Here is a 14,023-nt window from a genome sequence, read left to right on the forward strand (position 1 = left end):
TATTGGCCAATTTATTTCCTTTCATTCTAGATAAATAAAAGAAAAATAAATTGTGTTTGGTTCCGTTATGAAGCCTGCTTACCTGTTCTGAAAGCTGAATATAACCCCAATGCTAACATTGTCTTCGCAATGTAAACCTGCTTATGGGGAAATATGTTTTCCAATGCTTTTATTAATCAAGACTTGTTTGCACAGCTCTTCTCTGAAATTCCTATTTTTTAAGTTTTACCTATTCTTTGACCACAAATAATTATTTCCAAATATGTAATACACTCCCACAATGATTATAATAATTCTATGTACTGTATTAATATATTTGCTATGTAGCCCTGTTTATACTTTACATTATTATTCACAATTTTTCACTCATTTATGCTTAAATACTTTTTATAGCAAGGCTGTTTTTTCAGGAAATCTCACATAAAATTGTTTAAAAGTACGTAAAGTGAAAGCAATTTTACAGAACTACCAGGGACTTAGAATACTTCTTCAAAAGTCTTAGCAACAGTTTCCAACTTCCGTTAAAAATACTTCTATATTAGGGCATTCTAGGTACGTACCCAGGGGCTTGTAATTTCAAGGGGCCTTTTTTACGAATAACCCCCCTCCCGTAAATGATCAAGGTATCCAGTAAATGATTCAGTATCTGTGTGCCAAAATGACTAAGGGAGACCAACTCCCCTTCCTAACCCAGACTGAAAACAACAGTGAGAAATGTGCTGCGATAAATGTCCATGTGTTGCGTTGTTAAAAGTAGGATCAACTGCCAGTTAAGGAGTTTAGTGTTCCAGGGTCTTATGGTGGGTCTTAATATGAATTTACTCTACATTTACCTGTAAATGTGATCAAATAACAATGTTTGACAAGGTACAGCTCAGCAACCGTAACACCTCTGCCAAATGCCACCTCTCATCCTGAGTGACTTATGGAATATGTATTATTGTGAATAATAAAGTATCTATCTATCTATTACTAATTGCATGGCTTGGAAGCAACACTATGCAGGTATAACTTAAGTGTAATTAATAATAAGGAGGATTTTGTTACCTATTTTAAAATTAAAAGAAAACAAAAGCAAACATCTGCACACTTCACTGGTTAGATGGTTTTCAGCTATACCTCGATTAGAACTGATTAAATCTAGATAATCACTGGATTTGCCTAAAACAAAATGAAAAAACGCACACACACACATTTTGAGCTCATACTTTGAATTGGTATATTTATCAGGCTGACTAAAGTGGCAATTATCATCATTTCTACTTTATATAATTCTAAGCAGGAACATCAGCTGAAATTACCTACACTACTTTCAAAATCAGGCTTAAATCAAAATTAGGAAACACTGCAGCTAATAAATCAAGAACCTAAGATGCATCAGCATTAAAAACTACCATAAAAGAGTAAAGAGCAAAGTAAATAATCTAAACTCACCTTATGCAATATGAAACTGGAAAATTATTGTAACATTTGGGCCCTGCATTTAATATTGAGTAACAGCAGCAATCAATTAATTGTGATTTGAAAACGTTATCTCCTAACCTTGTCATTACTTTGATTGTTGGTTCAGTAGCATAATGTACAGTAAACTGTAATGTAATATACAAATATTTCATAAAGCAAACAAATGTAAAATTTCTATCTGCTGAAAACAAATAGCAATACAATGCAGTTCTGTTTTACTCTGCTCTACAGTTAATACAAATTCTTAAACTCTCCTGTTGCCAATTTCAAAACACACAAGAGTTAAAGTAGTATTGATATAAGCAACACTTATTTGGCCTGGTCTGGGAATGTCTGTAATACAGCTTTGGAGCTAGTATATAGAAAGTCCTAGTATTAGATATGTGATGAAAACTGCAAAAAAGATTAGACACAACAACTTGAAAAAGTTCTTTAAGCATTACCTATGCACCTACAATACCTACTGTACATATGTGTATACAGTGGCATCCATAAGTACTGGGATAGTGAAGGTGCAGTTTTTTTCCTTATACTGTATAAGTGAATGATAAGGATTTAAATAAATATGAGGGAACAAATATGAAACATTAAGATTTATTTCTGGAAATTTTCAAGCAAATGGATTACAATAATATTTCCTGTCCCTATTTTACATGACAGTAAGTAGTGGGATAGGAAAAGTTGAAATTGCTACTTTTTGCTTCTTACTCAGTCAATTCTGATTTGAAGTGAAAATATGTAAGGTAAAACAATAAAAGGTTTTGTCCAGTGGCCACTTGTTCATGTGAATTTGTTTGGGTTGGAAAATGTCTTTGTCTGGGAGTGCTCCCTACTTCTGCAAATATTCACATACATCAGCATCAAAGTAGGATACCGCTTTACGTATCTTTCAGGAGATTTTCCATAGAGGATTTCATTTCATAACTGTACCACCTTCATCTGCAAAACTGGACTGTATCGTGTTTATCGTTTTGTGCTTAGTGTTTTGTCGGATTACTTTTGTATCTGTAATATTAAATCTTCTTTGTCATTTCCTTCCATAAATATACACATAAATTACAGTTTTAATTTACAGTTTTATAAAAAGTTAGCAGCTCACTAAAGAAGCCCTGAACTTTGTGTGAGGGACACCATGGATCTTTGGCTCGGCAGCCAGTCTTACACACAAAATTAGAATTTCTACAGTGATCTTGTGTCTCGGATTTCTCAAAACTTTATGCATCTTATTTAGTGCAATAAACTTAGAATATACAGTAATCATAAGCCCAAAACATATTAGCAGATTTTTGCACTAGCAGGGGCCCTGCCCCCTTACACCAGTGAATCGCAAGGGATTATTGTACATACCTATAAAATATTGACCCCAGATGGAAGTCGGAATAGAAGCAAAAGAGGAAGGAAAAGAATATATTATTGCCACACATGCATGTCAGAGGAAAACCTTCTGGGCTTGTCTAAGGTGTAAAGTACCCCGCGGTGATAGAGAGTACTATCACTAATGGTATCATTTCTTTTCTACCCCACAGCACCAATAAGATGGCCCTTGAGGGCATCTGACACTGCCCTTTCAATTCAGAAAGTTATAAAAGCCAGACGCCCCAGAAAGGTGGCGTCTTCTTTGTAACAGGATTTACAAGAGGATGGAGCTCCACAATCTAGACCTGCTCTTGTGATCTAACCCTTTGAAAAGATAAGAAGCCTTTTGTGTTTCGTTTATACTTTGCACCCTTTTGCACATGTTTAGTTTACAACTGCCAATAGGTTTAAAAATGAGTGACCCAGCTGGTACACCAGCACTTCTCTGGGCTAACCCTGTGTTTCTTCCATTCATCCACAATATACATACAGTACATATACAGTACTCATACTATACCGGGCTATTCAAAATGAAAGAGTGGATTTCAAAAATGTATTTCAAACAAACTGTATAAGACAGAAACACATTCTGCACATCACTGGATAGAGGAAAGTTCAAAGTTTAAAGGCCTGCCTAAAAGTACCAGTGAATGCCACCGAGCGTGGTTTTTAGTTTACAGTAAAATGGAGACACCACCACAAGAGAAATCATTTTGCATGCTACAATTTGAGAAGTGTGAATCCACTGTTCAAATGCAACGTGAATTCCAACGACATTCAACAAACGGCAATCTCGCCATAAGCAAATTTATGAGTGGCATAAAAAAAGAAGGTTGTATATGCAAATGTAAAAGCACTGGTCGTCCATGTATGTCTGATGGAAATGTTGAGCGTATCTGAGGTGTGTTCGAACGGAGCTCTAGGAAATTGACATCACGGGCAAGCATTGAAATTGGAATTCCTCAAACCATGGTATGGCGTATACTTAGACAACATCTGCATATGAAGCCTTACAAGTTGCAATTAGTGCAGGCATTGCATCACGACATCCATGAAAAATGGTTTTAATTTTGCACTGAAATTCTGGAGGATATGGAAGAGGACAATTTTCCTGAATTAGTAATTTTTTCGGATGAATCAACTTTCTCTCTCTCTGGTAAGGTTAATAGCCACAATGTTAGAATTTGGGGATATGAAAACCCTTGCATAGTCATCAAACATAAAAAGAGACTCACCAAAGGTAAATGTGTTTTGTGCCATTTCTGCAAGCAAAGTTTAGGACCTTTCTTTTTTGAGGAGCAAACTGTGGACATGCTACAAAACGAGTTGTTTCCCCAAATTCAAGAAGATTCGAATTACTTAATTTTCATGCAAGATGGTGCCCTGCCTCATTTTAACTTGGAGGCCCTTTGTTACCTGAATGACACCATTCCAGGCCATTGAATTGGAAGAGGTGGACAAAAAGATCTTGCTCATTGTCTATGGCCTCCCAGGTCTCTAGACCTTACCCCCTGTGATTTTTATCTATAGGGGTACATTAAAGAAAGTGTGTTTGTTCAACCCATGCCCGCTAATCTTCAAGATTTGTGACATCGAATTGAGGAAGATGTGAATTCAGTAATTAGGGACCACATACCCAAGCAACAGCGCTGTGAGCCTGCTGTTGCCCTGTCCTGGCAACGGACAAACAATCTTCCACAGACGTGGCAACTGCACTTTGCGATGCACTTCAGTGTGTCGTTCCCATTACGTGGGAGGTATCCCAAAAGTTCAGAAACCTCACAATATGAAGAAGAAGAAAAGGATGATTTGGCTTCCGATTGATAACTGTGCGGCCCACAACATGCTTCCACATTTAGATAATGTTCGTGTTGAATTCCTCTGACATAAATTGCACAGCAGTGCTTCAGCCTTTGGATTTGGGCATCATTCGCACCCTGAAAGTGTATTATCGCAAGGAAATGCTGAGAAAAATTCTCGGCAGCATAACTTGTAGACAGGAGGAGATTAAAAGTAACGCGAAAGAAGCTAATGAAGTGATTGCAAATGCCTGCCTGGATGTAAGTTAAAGAAAGCACTATAGTGACAAATGCAGAATCTCATTACTACAAAATTTTCATTATAACAAAATATTTTTAGGTCCCTGGCAGTACAATGTAATGGAATTTCATCTGTAGTTCGTTTGAAATAAATTTTTGAAATCTGCTCTTTCATTTTGAATAGCCCTGTATATACATATGTCTGCCAGCTCTTTCTTATTGCTTATATGTTTCATGTAACACTGAGTGTGCACACAAGCGGCAGCCTGTTACAGAAACTCAATTTATTTAAAGAGCTTCTGTAAAAAGCCAAATTTCCCCCTGGGGACAAATTAAGTTTGATCATCATTATCATTAAAGAGCTTCAACTATGCAGTGTTGGACTTAGCCTTGGATTTTTTGTTTATTTACCTTTAGAATACTGTACTTCTAGTCTAGACCATGAGAAAAAAAAGAAAAAAACAGCTTAAAAAAGAATGCTAGAATTTAACTTTTTAAACTGTATTCATAATTTTGTCAAATGATAACCATTATATTGTTTACCTTGCACTAGAATGATTATGAGAAATTAATTGGGGATGGAGTCCAAACAAATGGCTGCTGGTCTAAAATGAAGAAATCACTTGAAAGGCACCACTTCCCCCATAAGTAACTAAGTTTAAAATAGGTGCATCCATAATATTAGAATGGACGGAAAATAGACTATAGTGGTCTGTTTTCTTAAAGAAGATTAGAGTGCGCGGTCAGGCTCATAATGACTGACCATGTTCCAAGATACATCATTCTGGCATAAAGGATGTGCATGAAAAAATGAACCAGAAGGATGAATTGTCATGTTTTTCCAGCAGCATCAGCCAGATTGGTTTTACTGATTCTGATCAGGAGAAAAATGGAGAGGGTCACTTTCCAAAGCCAGATCAAATAACAGTTTACAGTTTATGACCTAAAAAGAACAAAGCAAAGAATAGAAGAAGATCAACCAATGAACAGAGCAGATACAGACATATCACAAAAACAGAATCCTTAAGGCAGGCAAGATGTTTATATACTTAAGTCTAGACAAAAAAGGGAAGAAATGTCTTTCACAAAGGCTCAAAAGGCACAGTACTAGATCACTGATCTAACAGCGCTTCAGACAAAAATTCACCTCAAGGAGCCAGTGGCTCCTAAAAGAAAAAAAATAGGAGCCAATAGCTCTGAAAGATTAATATTTTACACATTTTATTATTTGGTACTTAAATCAATCTCTTGATTTTCTAACCTCCATGTATGTGTACCAAATTTATTTTCTCTCTCTCCCTCTCTCTCTGTGCAATGCATCCTTCCCTTCTGCTTTTATGTTTGTCTTGATGATTTGGGTAACTTTCCAACTATGTACAGTCATTAAGAACAGTGCATTATTACTCAGGCTCTGAGTCTGTGCCATTGACCATCAGAATGTCAGTGTGAAGAGCGTTATCCAGTGAAATTTGGCCTTCCTTCGTCTCCAAAAGTGGTAAAATCATCTGGCCATGAATCACAATAGATGACTGAGAAGCAATAAATGATCTCAGATCCACGTGAGCTTCCTTGCTGTGCATTACTCCTCATATTTTCAAACTGGTTTTCCAATTCCTTAACTGCAGCATCCACCATTTTCTCAACATGTGATTGAAGGTTCTCTCTAAAGTTGGCAAGACTTACACCTTTCAGTTATATATTCTGAAAGGTAATGCCTGGATTGGTACTGCTCACTGACTTTCCCTGCTGTTTAGTTTTCAATCTGTCTGTGTGGCATCCTGGGGCACTAGTGCTACAGCAACTTTTCATTCCTTAATGGTCTGTCTGATATCCCTTTGATTGTGAGACCACAATGGTCAATAGCTGCAACACTTTGAGGCAAAATCAAAGAAGGCAGGGTTCACACTTTTCTACAGTTCTGCTCCAGCTGTGGAAATGATTGCCAAAACCCCCATGGATGAGATATAAGGCCACAGTAGACATGAATGTGAAAAAGAAGACTTTCTACAACCTTTAAAATACAGTTTGAAGAATTTTAGCTGTCCAGTGTTCACTTTGTAAACAGATGAGCATTTTAACAACAAAGGTTGAGCTGTGGAAAATAAGTGTCCCCTAAAGTGGATGGGATGGAGAGGCACATTAAATATGATATTGATATATAATACGGTCTACAGTCTTTTGGAATAAATTTTTAATAATTTTAACTATACGATGTTCATTTGGCAAGAAGCTTACCGGGGCACACATTTCTACAGCAAAGGCTCAGCTATTGAAATGATTGTCCCTTCTGGTGAAAGAGATGCAGGGGCAAAGTAGATATGAATGTGCAATAAAAGACTATGCAGCATTTTAACTACACAGTATTCACAGTTTGATCAGTTTTAAATTTGCCATTAACACTGTGGAACTTTTAAAAAAAACTGCTAAAACCCATTATGAAAATTTGGCTTTTTCACAGTCTTTCATCCTTGAACCCCTGTAGACCTACAATTTCAAAATGTAGACTTCATGACATTGCTAAGTCGTGCTGTGTACTTAGAAATATTTTCAAGCGTGCCTCCAATTCTGATGTCAATTTCTCCACTTGCAACAATTTCAGTCACTTTGAATTGCTGCAGAACTCCATTTTTTATTTCCCCTGCATCTTTTACCCATGATTGTTACAACACTATTTTGCCAGTCAGAAGAGTTAGAGGCATGGGGCAGTGGTTAAGCAACAGGTGAAAGAAGGATCCATGGCCAGAGTCCAGGCCTTATCAAAAATGCACACCAAGCCAAGTTTATTTACTATGCCCAATGTCCATGGCAATGGACATAGCAAATAAAAGACAGCTACAGTAACAACCTCTGTTCTATTGGATCTATAATTCCAAAATGGGGTAAAAGAAGGGGAAAAAAATTATACTCCCAGTAAAAGCTCAGAATTCTGGTATAACATAAATAAAATTATTTTTTTTGGCATTAGATTTCCGGTTCACTTTTTTGCTACATATCTTAAGTCTTGAATATACTTAGCTAAACAGTTATTCAGTCATATCCACAAAATTTATTTCACTTCATTAGCTACATCAATTTCAATACTATTTGGATTATTGAGAAAAGATCTGGCTGATAATTTGCAACCTTTATATGAATGGGTGGTCTGAATGAACAAACCTCAAAACAATATTAGAAGAGACATTTCCTAAAAATCAGCTGTAGTGCTGCTTATGTGCACATCTGCTTAATTTAACGTGTCACCAGCACAGCTGTTGGTGCACATAACAATGAAACGGCACAAATTAATTTACAGATTTACTAGGTGCGGGAAAAGATCATACCAAACATTATTTTAATGACAGCACTTAATTGTAAAATATCTAACTAGACTCAGTCTGAGAAAAATAGATAGTCCTTTACTTCACTTTATTTCATTTGGCAACAGAATACAGCTCCAAGGAGTTCAATACATAAAATATGTCATGTCACAAACCATTCAAATCATCTGTAGCTTTGCTAAGTGCCCAGCTACACTGCTATTGAAAAGCACCACTCATTTGGACATTTAGTGAAAGCTAGATTTTTTCTTAAACTCAAATAAGTTTCTATAAAGAATAAATCTATAGAAAATGTTTTTATCAATTTAAAAAACAACCTTGGTACATGAACTCAAACAATATATTAGAAGGTGTACCCAAAATGAGAAATTTATGGTTGTCTTTCTATTTGCATACTAGAACATGATTTAAGATATGCAACAGTGTTTGGTACATTGCATTTTTACACTTTCCAGCAAGTGCTAAGAACATATTGATTGTTTCAAGAAACAATTTCTGAATAAACAGTAAAGCTGAAATCGAGTTACAAACGAATGTTTCAGGTTTATTTTAGCAATTTTAAGTGACTTAACACCTTATTGGAACAAGAAGACACCAGATGATGGACAAAAATCTCCATGAAGCTGTCCAAAAGTCGTTCTCCATGGCTTCCCCAAACTCCTCCCACACCCGAGTTTTTACCTCAGCAACCACCGAAGCTGCCTTGGCCTGCCGGTACCCATCAGCTGCCTCCCCACGACCCGATCTTGGATAAGCGGAAGAGGAAGGATGGATGGATGGAACAAGAAGTTAAATGAGCCATTTGGCATGCACAGTTGGTGTTCTAGGAAGGGATACCTTGTTGACCTTTTCTCAAATCATTCTGTTTAATTTTGAAAGCAGCATAATGGCACAGCAGTTTACTATACTGCCTGTGAAATCAAGAATGTTTTACTGCTCTTCAATGTGAGAAATCTTCTTTATTCAAACCATCTGCATACCATTTGTGTATATAATGTGTGTTTTCATTACAGATGCATATAATACTGCTGTAGTTTATACTACTACCTATTGTATAAACCAGCAGTCTACAAACCTAATAATTTGTACATTGTTCAAATGCATTTACAAAATCACTTCAGTTTGGAGGTTCAGTTTGAAGCTAAGCATGATCAGCACATCCATCTCACATGGCGTCCCAGGCCTTGTGTTATGTTTGTTTGTCTTTTACCCACTGTATACTATGCAAATACTTTAACGTGTGCCGTTTGCAAGTTTACTTACACTTTTGTGTTGTAAACTTGCAATGTAACAAATGTTGGCTACATAGTTAATTTGGACCACCTAGAGTACATCTGACAAGACTTTATGATGCGGTAATGTGCAACTCTTAACTATGCCTATGTATTTTCTAATATTATATATAATATATGCTGCTTTACTTAAACTGTACACACTGTATATGGATGACTTGAGTATATTGGAAGTGCAGTGTGTCTGTGATGAGTGGTCTATGGCGTCGGGAGAATTTTAAATAAATAACCGTGTCTCAGGTAGTGTTCAGGCCCGAAATCAGATGCAGGGTACACAAGCACGTTTCACTCAGTGGTTAACTGAGGTACATGGCTGCATACATGTGTAGAGACATGTGAATGAGTTGGGCACCTCAATTGTGCCTTGGGACGAGAGGCATGTCGCACTTGCACCTGCTGTGTACTGGGTTATGCTGGAGATGGCACATGAGAATATCCGACAGGGTTCTGTTCCCCCATTGATTTCCCAAGATTCTGCTCAGCTGACTGCTTCTACTAGGCTTGTAGAAAAGTAAGCAGAAAAAAAGTATATAAATAGCTTCATTTAGCAGGAAAGCACAATATTTATATATAATATCTAATTTAAATAGAAAATATATATACCTCCCAGACAGTGTGAAACTGCCTAGTGATAAAAAAATATATATGCACACACAAATCTTAGAATTCTAACTACAGTATGTGTAATCTATTTGGCACCACTTTATTGTCACCCTTTCACAAAAATGCAGATTTTCGAATCTCTATCATTATGCCCTGTCAGAGATGGCTGGAGTGGCGACCCGGCTGGGACGCCCAGGAGGATCGGAGGAGGACTTTCGCCTTCCCCAGACCACGTGGGGGCAACCACCCTGGTTCCTTTGGGGGCCACGGGTACAGAGCTTTGAAGCTCTACCCTGTAGGGGCCTGTGGTCACAGCCAGGGGGCGCCCCTGTGCCTTAAGATCCCTGGACCTCAGCACTTCCACCACACCCGGAAGTGCTGGGGGGTTGGTAGGGGAAGAGGAGCAGGGATACCGGGGTGATTATAAAAGGGGCCGCCTCCCCCATATGATGGCTGGAGTTGGGATTGCAGAGGACGAGGTCTCTGAAGGATATTGGATAACAGGTCAACTCATTATTGAGGAACCTTTGGAAAGAGCAGTGGAAAAGGACAAAAAGAAAATTGCCCAAGGCTGAAAGAAGCAGGCTACATTTCATATTTGATGACCTGTAGCCATTTTAATTCTGTCATTTTACAAATAATGAATGTAAACAAAACCACAACTGAACAGACTTTTACATGTTTAAATTACGATACATGAAAATCAGCACAAATTATTTAACATTGTTTGTGGCTAATCTTATTTCTCAAAGGGAGACAAACTGTGACATGACATTAAATAATTAATTAATTTACGTTAGATGAACAGAACATTGATTTATTAATGTGCAAAAGCATAATTTTCATTTTGGCTCATAAACAGTACTATGACAGTCAGTTGATAGTTTCCTAAAGAGTATAATTTATTAACTTAGTCTGTAATACTGCATGCGGGTGAATTAGTGGGGATGGGTACAAGTGCAATAAAAGACAAACACTCATGATGCATCATACAGTGTTCTAAATAAATTGATTCTTTGACAATGCTGCTAAATTGTGGAAAGATTTTATATAAAACAAAGTGTTAAATATCAGCTACACACAAACATTTTCTTCTTTCGGCTGTTCCCGTTAGGGGTTGCCACAGCAGATCAGCTTTTTCCATATCTTCCTGTCCTCTGCATCTTGCTCTGTTAAATCAACTACACACAAACATGCTAAGGAATAACCAATGACAATTATTTGTGAATGTGCATCACCAATATCCAGGAATGCCCCAACACCCAGCTCATTATTGGCACAAATCCAACTCATAGGTTTTCTTCTCACCATAAGCCCAGGTCTGCTTGGAGATTGCACATCAACCCCATATCTGTGCAGGTATTTCTCCAGATACTCCAGTTATTCCTTCCATATCCAAAAAGCTGTCCATGTTAGTTTCCAAATTAGAACTGCATTAGAAATGTCTGAGAGTGTATTCTATGCTGGACTAGCACCATAGCCAGAACTGGTCCCTACTCTGCACCGGATTGACCCGCCCATAACCCAGAGACGGCTAAACAGACCTTGAGAATATGATGTTATGTCTGTTATTTTAGTTTAGTTTTCTAGCCTTAAAAAATTACCATACAAAGAAATGATTGGAAATAATTTTAATGAGAACTGGTTATTCAGCCAAATAAAGCTCATGAACTATTATGTGCCTAACTTGTCCAAATGGATGACACAAATTTGGGCATTTTTTAATAAACAAATGTCTGTTTGTAAACTTAATTGCAATTCTGAATTGGATTCTGAAAATGTATGCATGTACATTTGTAAATCAAACAAACATGACAACTATAAAAGATAACTTTTTTTCGATATTCCACAAAGTGAGCTATTAGGTGTTCCTGCCTAGTGCTATAATAAGAATTACAGGAGATATGTTTCATGTCCAAGTTTTCTTTACTTTAAAACTGTTCCCTTATTTGTAAAATTTCAAGGCAGCTATCATATTCTCAACCCTTTGCTTCTGTTGCCACCTTCAGTGTTTCTTAAAATTTGAAGTCACAGTATACTGCACAAAGTGTATTCACATTGGTTGAAGAAAAATGCAATAAAACACATGCAAAAAGCAAACAGGTAATTATATGTTTAATTTGAGAAGCTCAACACTGCATGGTTTATTTTTGCAAATAAAACCTATTTTGGAAGAAAAATGCCTAATTGCCTCCATTGTATTAGTTTAATTTCATAAATCTACAGCATTCATACATGATCATACTGTAAGTACCTAAAAAAACCTCTGTCTACATTTTATTAAAGTCATTTGCCATATACGGAGGTCAATGCATGGCAGAATATGTCCACATCTTAAACTCAGCATATTTCAGACATTTTACACATTTCCTTCAAAACAAATTTGTACTGTACAACTGATCACTCAACACACACTACAGTCATGATACTTTAAAAAAAAAAACACATTCAGTACAATGCTATAGTTACTTTAATTTCTTAGGTAAACTCAGTTTGAATGTTGGTGGCAAAAATGCATTTCACCGTTTTGCTCAAATGAACTGAAACCTGACTCTAGAATCTAAACTATGACCATTTCAGATATTCATGTTCAGGCAGAAAAAGGAGCCACAATTTATCTCATGTCCTAGTTTAGCACTTTTTAATCCATGTCTCCAACGCATATCATGTCAAGTGTATTTTGTTTCAAAAGGGCTCTAGATCATTGCAAACAGTAACAGAGTACAGTAAATTAAAATACCGGGAAGCAGTTAGCAATAATTTCCTCTTGAATGCACTGGGGATAAGAGAACCATGTAAAAGATCTGGCATGGCTGAAGTAACAAGCTGTACCCAAGTCTAACTGTATACAGAGGCGCACCTGTGAGATGGCAGCATAATGTTTTACAGTGAAGTGAACTACTGTATTTGCACAGCGGTAAATGGATCTAATTAGAAGAGTGCAATTTGTCAGCTTTCATTTCTATTTGTTAATTGCATCATTAGAAAATGTAGTTAAGGGCACTTCACATTATTAGCACTCTTTCTCACTTGTACCATTTGTGTGTTTTGGAAATGAATGGTCAACTGTTCAGACAGAAGTCATCCTCTGAGCATCTCACAAGTGGACTGTTATTGGCTGCTTTGCATACTTTGGGTTAATTAACGTTAACACAATCAACCCACTCAGGCAAATTGATATTTATAATTTACATATTTAGTCAGTAAGCAGTCTGATTTAATTCTGTAGCATCCTACAATTGTTTTCTAGTAACTGGATGGAGAGAGTGGAGACAAATTAACCAACTTCCTTTTAATATATCTTGATTTAGAGGTGCTATCATTTAATAGACTGGAGATTATTGGGCTTTCATTATGAAAGTCTGAAAAACATGTTATTACTGTGTGAAGTTTTCAACATGATTATGAGGGTGTGAAAAAATTGGTTGTACATATTTTTTTTTTTTACTTTTTCTTCTGAAAAAGGCTTTCAGCTACATATGCATTTGTAAGTAGTTCCATTAAACAGAAGCCTAGAAATATTATAGAATGAAGTATGTCATTAACAAAACAGCACAACAAGGACTAAACTGAGACTTTGCTAACATTTTGAGTATATAAAGCCGATTCTTCATTTTCTGCTATTTCTCCCAGGTCATGAAGCAAACAAAATAGCCAGAAAACAGCATGTAGAGCCTCCTGAGAGTAGCAGCAAGATGAAGGATTATTTGCTTCTCTATCTCTACAAAACAGACCTATTATTTCTAAAGTAGTTGTTCCAGGTATTGTTGGATAACAGCAAACCACAAAATCTGTATAAGATTTATGGTATTCACATATGAAAACTTAAGGGCTCCAATAACCAGATGTTTCTTTGTGTCCTGTAACACAGTACTACATGGCCTAAAGCCCAAATAAGCATTTTTCTTTTTTCATTCTATTTTAAAAAGCTCTTGACCTAAGAACATGCTAA

At 36.7% G+C, this 14,023-nt stretch overlaps 1 protein-coding gene across 1 annotated transcript in view; it reads right to left on the minus strand.

Moving 5' to 3' along the window:
* The window catches only part of nrg1 (neuregulin 1), a 172,680-nt gene that overhangs the window by 127,625 nt on the left and 31,032 nt on the right, over window positions 1-14,023 (minus strand). The window lies entirely within an intron of this gene.

The sequence above is a fragment of the Polypterus senegalus genome, chromosome 7, assembly GCF_016835505.1.
Source record: "Polypterus senegalus isolate Bchr_013 chromosome 7, ASM1683550v1, whole genome shotgun sequence".
NCBI lineage: Eukaryota > Metazoa > Chordata > Cladistia > Polypteriformes > Polypteridae > Polypterus > Polypterus senegalus.